We start from the raw sequence: 12,742 nt of genomic DNA, 5'->3' as shown, positions 1-12,742 counted from the left end.
AGATGTTTGGGGGGCTACAATCATTTGGTATAGATATCTCTCCTTTAGGGGGCGAGGGGGGGGAGAAGTTTGCACTGAACCTGTCAGCCAGTATGTTGGCAATGTCTGTAGGATCAGTAATCTTCACATCATTTTGAACTAATTCTGAGCATATCTGGGAGTTTCCTCCTAGGTGTCTGACATAGCTAAAGAATGCCTTATGGTTGTCTTTAGAGTCCTTAGCTATTTTTTTCTCAAAATTAGCTTTGGATGATTTTATGTGAGCTCTTAGCTTTTTACTTATAGTGATCAGTGGTGTCTTACCTTTTAAGGATTTTGCTCTATCTTGTAGTAGCTTTCTCCTTTTGTTGTAGAGTTTGTTTATGGCTGGGGTCCACCAGACTAGATGCTTGCCTTTGGTACAAAGAGTCTTTGTTTTGCTTGGGATTGCCTGATCCATGCAGCCCTGCAGGTGCTGGTAGAAGGCATTTGTAAGTGATTCAGCGGTTTGAGTAATGTTAACCGCCGGCTCAGGGGCCTTAAAGGAGACCACACTAGTCTTTAGAAGTGTGAAGTCGGCTTTCGAGAAGTTCTTTACTGTGGTCTTTTTCATTTCGGGTGGGGGCGGGATGAGGACCTCCAGCAAGATTAGTTTGTGATCAGATCTCACCAGTGAGGGGTATACTTCTGGTAACAAGGTTTAGGTCCCTAGAGCGTGTAGCTTGGAGGGATTGGGATTTCTTTAAGTGGAGCATGTCCAACAGCTCTGGGTTTGACATAGCTTTGTATGTTAGGCAGAGATCACCCCTGAGTAGGCGATATGCGATGGAGTAAAGCTATAGTTTTTTTGAGACGGTCTGCATAGGGCATCTGTTTGAGGCCAGTAATCCTCTTTGTGAGGTATTTCTGTGGTCTTCCCAGTTGTTGTAGATGTCTTGTGAGGTACATACCAAAAGGGGCGTTGTACTCTATAATGTGTCTAATGAGTGATGAGTAGAGGGGAACAATGACATCTTTTTTTCTTGATGAGAATCCTTTTGTGATGAGATGAGCCACGTAGAAGGATTTCCTGATGACTGTGGCGATGTGATTATCAAAGGAGAGACTACTGTCCACCTATGTCCCAAGGTTTCTTATCACATTTTCGGCATTAAGTAGACTACCAGCTATGTGGTAGTTCATGGGTACAGAGTTTTTACCAAAGGGGATGACAATGCACTTTTTGGCATTGAGCTTCAGGCCATGGCTTTGACACCAGGTATCTCTCTCAGTGAGGCCCTTTTGGAGTTTGTCCACATCATTAGGAGTTTCGATTATGGCTCCTAGTTTGTAGTCATCTGCAAACTTTGTTAGCCAAAGACCTTCTGTGTTGGCCTGCACTTCAGAGAAGTAGATACCAAACAGGAGAGGACCCAGGACTGAACCCTGTGGTACTCCACTTGTCACTGGTCTGATGTCGGATTTGGAATCTGCTACTTTCACAGTGTGGGTTCTGTCCGTGAGCCAATTGGCAACCCATCTTGTGACATAGGGATTTATACCTAGTTTAGTGAGCTTATCTATAATTCCAGAGTGGGGGATGGTGTCAAAAGCCTTGGCGAGATCTAGATAAGCTGTGTGAACCATTTTACCCTCATCTATGGCTTTGGTGACTGCTTCAAAGAAGTCAATCAGGTTTAGGAGACATGAGCTGCCTTTTACAAATCCAAACTGGGTAGGGTCCAGAGTTTGGAGATTACCAATGTCTTTGTTTATGAGTTCCACGATGATACGTTCCATGGCCTTGCAGACAAGGCTCGTCAGGCTAATGGGGCAGTAGTTCCCAGGGTCCGTCATGGCTCCCCCTTTGTGGAGTGGGATAACCATCGCGGTGCACCATTCAGTGGGTACAAAGCCTGAGGTGAGGCTATGATTGAACATGGTACTTAGGTAGGGTGCCAGTTCATTCAGTAGTTCGTGTAGAATGCAGCCTGGGATATTGTCAGGTCCCATGGATGCTGTGTTCTTGGCTTTGGAGAGTGTGTTTTTTACCTGTGCAGCCATGATTATAGGAACTTTGCATTCTTCCGGTATAGAGATGGGCCCTCTAGGGGGTGAGAGGGGGGTAAAGTTAGCACTGAACCTATATATGTACTCAGAATAACTAATATAACTAACACATGTGTACTCAGAATAACTAATACTTATGTACTCAGAATAACTAATACCTGTGTACTCAGAATAACTAATACATATGTACTCAGAATAACTAATACTTATGTACTCAGAATAACTAATACCTGTGTACTCAGAATAACTAATACTTATGTACTCAGAATAACGAATACCTATGTACTCAGAATAACTAATACATAAGTACTCAGAATAACTAATATAATTAATACATGTGTACTCAGAATAACTAATATCTATGTACTCAGAATAACTAATACATGTGTACTCAGAATAACTGATACTTATGTACTCAGAATAACGAATACCTACGTACTCAGAATAACTAATACATAAGTACTCAGAATAACTAATATAATTAATACGTGTACTCAGAATAACTAATATCTATGTAGTCAGAATAACTAATACATGTGTACTCAGAATAACTAATACTTATGTACTCAGAATAACGAATACCTATGTACTCAGAATAACTAATACCTGAGTAATCAGAATAACTAATACCTGTGTACTCATAATACCTGTGTACTCAGAATAACTGATACATATGTACTCTGAATAACTAATACATATGTACTCAGAATAAATAATACATGTGTACTCATAATACATGTGTACTCAGAATAACTAATACATGTGTACTTAGAATAACTAATACCTATGTACTCAGAATAACTAATACCTGAGTACTCAGAATAACTAATACCTGAGTACTCAGAATAACTAATACCTGTGTACTCAAAATAACTATTTTTATTTTATTTATTTACAGTTGATTTACCAGGATTGTCCATTGGGCCCGAAGTACCCATTTTCAATGTAGTGTTGGGGAGAAATGCTCCTGAATAAAGATACAAAACATTACAGAAGTTTACACATTAACACATTCAGTCAAATTAATACAAATTGACAAAAACAGTGGTAAAAAACTTTAACAGTGGTTGACAAAATAGAGAAATGTGTGTTTGAGACAAAAACAGAGGAACAGGTGATTACAAGCAAAGAATCTTTGGTTATACTATATAAGACTAGCATTGCATTGTTGTAGAAAAAATATGTAGTATTTAGAATGGAATACTAGAGTTTAAGAATTATTAGGGTGTTATTGCTTTAGCTAATTTATAGTTTCTGGTATATATAATGTGGTGCCTGTAGGAAGCAGGCTAGACTAGGAGGGATGAGAGCAGGAACATTCCCAGGAAGATGTTAAGTGTGTGTGTAGAGATTTTTTAAAAGCTGGAAGGTTAGCAGTGGTACGAATGGAGGGGGGAAGGGAGTTCCAATTGCGTGCCAGGGAAAAGGACAGCAGATTTTTCCCCTGGCGAGTGAAGAGGTTTGTACAGTTCTATCAGATTTTGGTTATTAGATCTTAGGGCTCTTTGTGGCATGTGCATTTTAAAGGTGGAGCTGAGTGAGGGACAGAGGGATGGATGGAATATGAGCTTGTGGGCAAAACAGAGCTGAATAAAGGTGAGATAGTTAGGAAGCTCAAGCCAGTTTAGTTTGTGGAGAGATAGACAGTGGTGGGTAGATGCTTTGTGGCCAGTGGCAAATTTGGCAATTTTATTATAACATGAGGACAGTTTTGTTTTAAGGGATGATTGAAGGTTTGTTAGAAGAGGAGCCCCATATGGAAGTGAAGGAATGAGGAATGTTGTAGCAAGAGTATGTTTAGTAGATGTGGAGAGGAATTTATTATGTCGATAAAGCATGCCAAGTTTATAATGTTTTTTTTATGTTTAGTAGTAGGTGGCTATTGAATTTGAGCTGGTCATCTATCAGGACCCCTAACAGTTTGCTTTCAGATACTAGTTCAAGAGGGGTGTTGTTTTGGCTGATGATAGAGAGTAGATTTTTGTTAATGGTTGTGTTTTTAGAGGGGGTGAATACCATAAGCTTGGTTTTAGATGCATTGAGTGCTAGATGATTGTTTTTCATCCATTGTTCTGTGGTGGAGAAGGCCTCTTGGGTTAATTTTAAGAGAGTGGGAATGGATGTGGCTGTGCAGATGATTGTAGAGTCATCTGCATATTGAAAAAGTTTGGCGTGGGGAATTGAGTGGGAGAAGTCATTTATGAATATACTGAAGAGGAGAGGACCCAAGATGGAACCTTGGGGGACACCAGTGGGTGTATTTAGAAAGGAGGAGATGGCTGTTTTCCATTTGACAGCTTGTTGCCTATGGGAGAGATAGTTGGTGAACCAATTGATAGTGGCAGGGGATAGGTTAAGGTTAGATAGCTTAGTAAGGAGAAGGCTGTGAGATATGGTGTCAAAGGCTTTAGAAAGGTCGAGAAGGAGAGTGGATACAACACAGCCGGAGTCTTGGGCAGTATTTACTGTTTCCAGGAAGGAAAGGAGGGCAGTCATGGTGCTGTGGCTGGGTCTGAAACCATGTTGTGTGGGGGTTAGTAAGTTATTGTCTAGTACTTGTAACTAATACATGTGTACTCAGAATAACTAATACCAATGTACTCAGAATAACTAATACCTGTGTACTCAAAATAACTAATACTTGCGTACTCAGAATAACTAATACCGGTGTACTCAGAATAACTAATACATGTGTACTCAGAATAAATAATACATATGTACTCAGAATAACTAATACCTATGTACTCAGAATAAGTAATAACTGTGTACTCAGAATAACTAATACATATGTACTAAGAATAACTAATACCTGTGTACTCAGAATAACTAATAACTGTATACTCAGAATAACTAATACATGTGTACTCATAATAACTAATACATGTGTACTCAGAATAAATAATACATATGTACTCAGAATAATTAATACCTATGTACTCAGAATATGTAATAACTGTGTACTCAGAATAACTAATACATATGTACTGAGGATAACTAATACCTATGTACTCATAATAACTAACTAATACCTATGTACTCAGAATAACTAATACCTGTGTACTCAGAATAACTAATACCTGTGTACTCAGAATAATTAATACATGTGTACTCAGAATAACTAATACCTATGTACTCAGAATAACTAACTAATACCTATGTACTCAGAATAACTAATACCTGTGTACTCAGAATAACTAATACATGTGTACTCAGAATAACTAATACATGTGTACTCAGAATAACTAATACATATATACTCAGAATAACTAGTACATGTGTTCTCAGAATAACTAATACATATGTACTCAGAATAACTAACACATGTGTACTCAGAATAACTAATACATGTGTACTCAGAATAAGTAATACATATCTACTCAGAATAAATAGTACATATGTACTCAAAATAACTAATACATATGTACTCAGAATAACTAATACATGTGTACTCAGAATAACTAATACATATGTGCTCAGAATAACTTGTACATGTGTACACAGAATAAAGTACAGTTTTGTACCTACCATAAATGTAGATGTCCGATAGGTATGCATCTGCAGTCATCACATATGGGTTGTCCTGCCTCAGGCAGCCCTTCGGTCGGCCGGATTCCAAAGTCTGGGTCCGGCGTCGGCTGAAGTCACCCCTTCCCCGACGTCAGAGCGCCTGGGGTATAAAAGCATCAGCCGACGCCATCTTCCTCAGTTTTTCTTGCCCCAGGTGCCAGGTGCCCTCTAAGGAAGGCTAAATTTGGAGAAATGCAATAGATTCCAAACATGCACAAAAATATATACATATATAAAAACAAATACACCATAATAGATAACCCCAGCTGGCTATGAGAGGGGAATGTACCCAAGAAATACCACAGAGGGGAAGGAGGGAGGGTAAACCTGACTGCAGATGCATACCTATCGGACATCTACATTTATGGTAGGTACAAAACTGTACTATGTCCTTCAAGGATGCATCTGCAGTCATCACATATGGGTAGAATACCATAGCCAATCTGGGGTGGAGGATCTATGTAAAGGATGGTGTAGCTAAAATGCCCTGCAGGACTGCCGTAGCAAAGCCTGCTCTGGATCTGGAATATAAAGGTAAGTTGTAATGCTTGGAAAATGTATGCACGGAGCTCCATGTAGCAGTTTCTAAAATGTCCTTGGTAGCCACCCTCTTAAGAAGGCTGTGGAGGTGGCTGTGGCTCTGGTCGAATGAGGTCTAATGTTAGCTGGTACAGTTTTTCCATGAAAGGAGTAACAGAAACGAATGCAATTCCCTATCCATTTTGAAATTGTCTGTTTTGAAATTGCTTTTCCTTGTGCACCAGCAGCATATGCTACAAACAACTGGTCAGTTTTTCTGTAATTTTTAGTTCTGTCCAAGTAGTAGCGCAACTGTCTGTGTATGTCCAGGGTGTGCAGAAGCTTTTCCCCTTTGTTTTGTGGATTTGGAAAGAAGGTAGGCAGGTGAATAGCTTGGTTTAATGAGACCCTAGATACCACCTTTGGCATAAATGAAGGATTGGTTCTCAATGAGACTCTGTCTTGATGGAAAATAAGAAATGGCTGTACTGCCATGAGGGCCTGTAACTCACATACTCTTCTTGCTGAGGTTATGGCCAGAAGGGAGGCAGTCTTCCATGAGAGGAACTCTAGTTCTGCAGATGCTGCTGGTTCAAAGGGAGGCAGTGTTAGTTTTTCCAACACGAAGTTAAGGTCCCAAGTAGGCACTGGTGGTTTCCTTGGAGGATTGATGTTTTTAATTCCTCTTAGAAACTGTCTTAGCAGAGGATGAGAGAAGACAGGTGGATCAGTATTGTACTCTGCTGAAATTGCTGAAGCATGAATTTTAATGGAAGAGTAAGACAGGCCATTATGGAGCATTTCTGCCAAATATTCCAGGATATGTGCCATGTTCATAACTGTTGCATCTAGGCCCTTTGAGGTGCTCCAGGTGTGAAATCTTTTCCATTTTGCTGAGTATGCTTTCCTTGTGGAAGGCCTGCGAGCTTCCATGATGATATCCTTCACTCTCTTGGATAGCTTATCCTGGTGATGATTCAAGGTATTTTCCAGACAGCTAGTTGTAATGTTTTCAGGTTGGAATGCAGAGTTTGGTAATTGTGCTGCGTCAGGAGAAGTGGCCATTGTGGCAGAAGCCATGGTTTTGTCCATGACATGCTCTTTAGCAATGGGTACCAGTGCTGTCTTGGCCAGTCCGGAGCTATCAGAATCACTCTTGGCTGCTCTGCCCTGATCTTCAGTAAGACCTTGGTCATTAATGGAAGAGGTGGGAATGCATACACTTTTAAAGTTCTCAAGCTGAAAGAGAGGGCGTCCACTTTCCATGCTTGTGGGTGGTATGTCCTTGAGCAGAATTTCTCCAGCTGATGATTGTGTGGGGAGGCAAAGAGGTCTATGTCCGGTCTCCCCCATGATTGTGCTATCTGATGGAAGATGTCTGGGTGCAGCATCCATTCGTGTGCATCCATGGTGTTCCTGCTTAAGCTGTCCGCCAGTATATTGTCCTTTCCTGGTACAAACTGGGATTGCAGCTGTATATTGAGAGTCAAGGAAAGTTCCCATAGATTCATTGCCAGTCTGCAAAGAGGGTAGGAATGGGTGCCTCCTTGCTTGTTTATGTACCACATAACTGTAGTGTTGTCTGTCCTTATTAGCAGGTGGCCCTGATGTAGAAATAACTTGAAGGCCTCGATTGCATGTATCACTGCCAGCATTTCCTTTTGGTTTATGTGCATGTGTAGCTCTTTTTGTGACCATAGACCTTGAATGCATCTTCCTTCCATGTGCGCTACCCATCCGTGGTCTGAGGCGTCCGTTGTAATGGTTTGGCTGGCTATTGGTTTGGTGAAGGGCAAACCCCTGTTTGACTGGCTTGCTTGAGCCCACCACAGAAATTCCCTTTGAAGGCATGGGATGAGTGGTATCAAAGTTTCCAAGCTGTGACTGTGCTGAGTCCATAAACTCCTTAGGTACCATTGGAGTTTCCTCATATGTAGCCTTGCTTGAGGAATCAGAAGAATGCAAGAAGCCATGTAACCCAGGGTCTGCAGGATTTTCCTTGCAGTCAGCTGAGTTTGTCTTGACAGGTTTTTGAAGTAATCCAGTAATTGGTTTTGTTTTTCTTCTGTGAGGAAAGCCATTTGGGTGGTTGTGTCTAGATCCGCACCCAGAAAAGTTATTCTTTGGGATGGTACAAGTCTTGACTTGTGCATGTTGACTGTATATCCCAAGGCCTGAAGAAGATAGATGGCATAATTCAAGTGTTTTACCAAAATATGTTGGCTGTCCGTTTGTATAAGGCAGTCATCCAGATACGGGTATATTTGCATCCCCTGAAGTCTGCAGTGTGCAATTACTGATGCCAGGCATTTCGTGAATACTCTGGGCACAGTAGATAAGCCAAAGGGCAATGCTGAGAATTGATAATGCTCTGAACCTGCAAGAAATCTGAGGTGTCTTCTGCAGCTTTGTCTGATAGGGACATGCAGGTATGCCTCCTTGAGGTCCAGAGTTACCAGCCAAGACCCCTTGCCCAGCATGGGAAGGAGTTGCTGCAGAGTCAGCATTTTGAATTTTGGCACAATGAGGTAAGTATTTAGTGCAGACAAGTTGAGAATAGGCCTCCATTGCTTTTCTTTTCTTGGAACAAGGAAGAGTCTGGACTAAAATCCTTGGCCTTGTTCTGCGAGAGGAACCTTTTCTATTGCATTCATTTTCATTAAGTTGGAGATTTGTTTCAAAGCCTCTGCCCTTTGATTTGGTGGCAGGTCTGGCATGCCTTTTCTTTTCGGCAATGTGTGGAAATGGAACCTGTATCCTTTGTCTATTATTTGTAGTGTCCATTTGTCCCTTGTAATAATGTGCCAATTTTCTGAAAATAAGGAAAGCTTTCCGCCCAAAGGTGCTTCCAATTGAGCCCTGGTTGGCGGAGTCAAGGTAAAGTCATTGAGTCTGTCCTTGTGCAGCAGTTGTAGGCCCTGCACTACCTCTCTAGTTGGGAGGCTGCCATTGACGTCCTCTGTAGGAGCCTCTAGCTTGCCCTCCACCTCTGACACGCCTGTTCTTGCCTCTCTGAAATCTGTCTGTGTCTGGAAAGGACCAGTTCTTGGATGGCCAATTTCTGCTGAATCTTGGTGGTTGGACTTGCATAAAATCTTTGACTGTTTGTACAGATTTTGCCTTTTCTTCAAATTTCTTTAAGACCTCCTGAGCAGTGGAGCCAAATAACTTTTGCTTTTCCAGTGGAGCATCCAGAAGCTTTGTTTTAACATGGTCTGGCAGAGATTGTTCCTTCAGCCAAGCATGCCTACATATGACTGCACCTGTCATTGCTGACCTACATGAAGCTTCCAATGCATCATAGCCACACTGCAAGAAATGGTTGCTAACCTGTTGAGAGTTATGTACCAGATCCTGAAGTGATTTGTGATCTAGGGGTTCAGGTGAAGACAGCTTTTTATGCAATTCATCTAACAAATATTCTTGGTACTGTATCATATGAAATTGGCAGTTTAAAGCCCTCATAGAAAGGGTAGCAGAAGTATACACTTTTTTACCCCATCACTCTAAAGCCCTGGACTCCCTATCAGAGGGGAGTGGATTTTTTTGTAGTGACAGCTGCAACCCCTTTAGGGCCCTGGGAAATAGTTTCTGGATCAGCAGAGTGGGCCTTGTAAAGGAAAAGATGTGATTCCGGGACCCTGTAGTACCTATTGGGTTTGGCAGGAGCCGGAGGGAGAGTGTCAGGGGTTGTGCTAGATTCAGAGTACACATTCAATGACATTCAAAACAGGGGGAATAGCCAAAGGTCTATGCTGAGGCAAATGCAAGAAGGTCCTTAATCTCTTCCTGGAATCAGAGAATTCCTGGCCCTGCCATTGGAAATGCTCCCTCATAGTGTGCAGAGTTTCCCCAAAAGACATTTCTTCAGGAGGGGAGGCCGAAGGGATAGATTCCTCTGCATCTGAATCCTCATAGGCCAAAAAAGCCTCCTCCTGGTAGTCCGAGAGGGCAGAGCCATCAGAGGCCTCATCTGAGGAGAGGGGATCAGAGGGCTCAACCCTGGGCCTTTTTTCTGTAGGAGGTTGAGAGCCCCTGTCCGGATGAGGCTGAGAGCCCCTAATTAATGAAATAAGGTCCTCTGCTAGACTAAGGATCTGAGAACCTGTAGTGGGTCCCTGAGGGATAACCCTGGGAGGCATAGATTTTGAGTGTTAGCAGCTTTAGCCCTAGAGAATGCCTTAATAGACATGGATTCAGGAGGCCTGGCTGCACCATGTGCTGGTGTAGTTTTGTCTAAGGGAATGGTGTCGGAAGGTTCCTGGACACCAGATTCCAAAGGAGATTCAACAACCAAGACAGTAGTGGCCTCCGGGGCCGAGGTTGTCGGTTGTACGGTTTTGGTGGACGGTAGTACGAAGGACTCGGTTTCAGCCAAAACCGAGACACTCGCAGTAGGCCTGGCCGTGGTTTCAGCCAAAACCACGGACCACAGGTGTCGGTCCTTGTCCTTCCGTTTCTTTATTAAATGTGGTCGGAGTCTCCGACGGCATTTTGTAAGCAAAACTAGCCCCAAAAAATTCCTCTGCAAACTCCGACTGACGTCTTAGAGTGCGTCGGTTGAAGGAAGCACAGGCGGAACAGGCCGAGGTGTCGTGGTCTGGGCCTAGGCAAGGTAGGCAGTAAGAGTGGAAATCCTTAAGAGGTATTTGTTTCCCACAAGTTAAGCAATTATTAATTTTATCTGACATCGGCTGAGGCAAGAAAGAGTCCCCAATGGGGTACTTAGCTTTAGAAGTCTTCGGTTTAGCTGAATTACAGGAGCTGGCCGACCGGCACTTGCGAACTGCTTCTGCTTCGGACACCACACGGCAAGAAAGACTGAGGAAGATGGCATCGGCTGACACTTTTATACCCCAGGCGCACTGACGTCGGGGAAGGGGTGACTTCAGTCGACGCCGGACCCAGACTTTGGAATCCGGCCGACCGAAGGGCTGCCTGAGGCAGGACAACTCATATGTGATGACTGCAGATGCATCCTTGAAGGACATCTAATACATATGTACTCAGAATAACTAATACATGTGTACTCAGAATAACTAATACATATGTACTCAGAATAACTAGTACATGTGTACTCAGAATAACTAATACCTATGTACTCAGAATAAAGTACAGTTTTGTACCTACCATAAATGTAGATGTCCGATAGATATGCAACTGCAGTCATAACATATGGGTTGTCCTGCCTCAGGCAGCCCTCGGTCGGCCGAATTCCAAAGTCTGGGTCCGGCGTCGGCTGGTGTCACCTCCTCTCCAACGTCACAATGGCTGGAGTATAAAGGCATCGGCCGACACCATCTTCTTCAGTGTTTCTTGCCCCAGATGCCAGGTGCCCTCCTAGGAAGGCTAAATTTGGTGAATGGATAAACAATTCCAGACATGCACAACAGTAATAAACAGATACACCATAGGAGATACCCCCAGCTAAAAGGAACAGGGGGAATGGACCCAAAAGAGAGAAAAGAGGGGAAGGAGGGAGGGAAAACCTGACTGCAGTTGCATATCTATCGGACATCTGCATTTATGGTAGGTACAAAACTGTACTATGTCCTTCAAGAATGCAACTGCAGTCATAACATATGGGTTGAATACCATAGCCAAGCTGGGGGTGGTAGGATCTAAGATAAGGATGGTGTAGCTAAAATGCCCTGCAGGACTGCCGTAGCAAAGCCTGCTCGGGATCTGGAGTATAAAGGCAGGTTGTAGTGTTTGGTAAATGTATGCACGGAGCTCCATGTAGCAGCCTCTAGAATGTCCTTTGTAGCCACTCCTCTTAGGAAAGCTGTGGATGTGGCTATAGCTCTGGTGGAATGTGGCCTAATATTGGCTGGCACACTTTTTCCATGGTAAGAATAGCAGAATCTGATGCAATGTCCAATCCATTTTGAAATTGTTTGCTTGGAGATTGCTTTTCCTTGTATTCCAGCAGCATAGGCTACAAACAGCTGGTCAGACTTTCTGGTGGCCTTAGTTCTGTCCAAGTAGTAGCGTAGTTGCCTGTGTATGCCCACGGTATGCAGCAGTCTTTCCCCTCTATTTTGAGGATTTGGGAAGAAAGTGGGAAGGTGAATAGCTTGATTTAGAGACACCCTGGAAATCACCTTTGGCATGAAAGAAGGATTTGTTCTTAGAGAGACTCTGTCCTGATGGAAAATGAGGAAAGGAGGTACTGCCATGAGTGCCTGTATCTCCAAGACTCTTCTTGCTGATGTGACTGCCAATAGAAAAAACGTTTTCCATTATAGAAATTGCATTTCCGAGGTTGCTGCTGGCTCAAAAGGAGGCAGAGATAATTTTTCCAGTACAAAATTGAGATCCCATGCAGGTACTGGTTGTTTTCTGGGAGGCTTGATATTCTTTATCCCTCTCAAGAACTGTCTTAGCAAAGGATGTGAGAACACTGGTGGATCACAATTGTATCTTGCTGAGATTGCTGAGGCATGAATCTTTATGGAAGAATATGAGAGTCCAGAATGAAACATTTCTGCCAAGTATTCCAATATCTGAGGTATACTCAGTACTGTTGTATCCTGACCCCTGTTGGCAGCCCAGATGCTGAATCTCTTCCACTTGGCTGAATAGGCTTTTCTGGTGGATGGACTGCGTGCTTCCAATAAGATGTCCT

This window comes from Protopterus annectens, chromosome 15.part0, assembly GCF_019279795.1.
Source record: "Protopterus annectens isolate FY-2018-M chromosome 15.part0, PAN1.0, whole genome shotgun sequence".
NCBI classification, from domain to species: Eukaryota; Metazoa; Chordata; order Ceratodontiformes; family Protopteridae; genus Protopterus; species Protopterus annectens.
Note: the sequence above shows the minus strand (reverse complement) of the source record.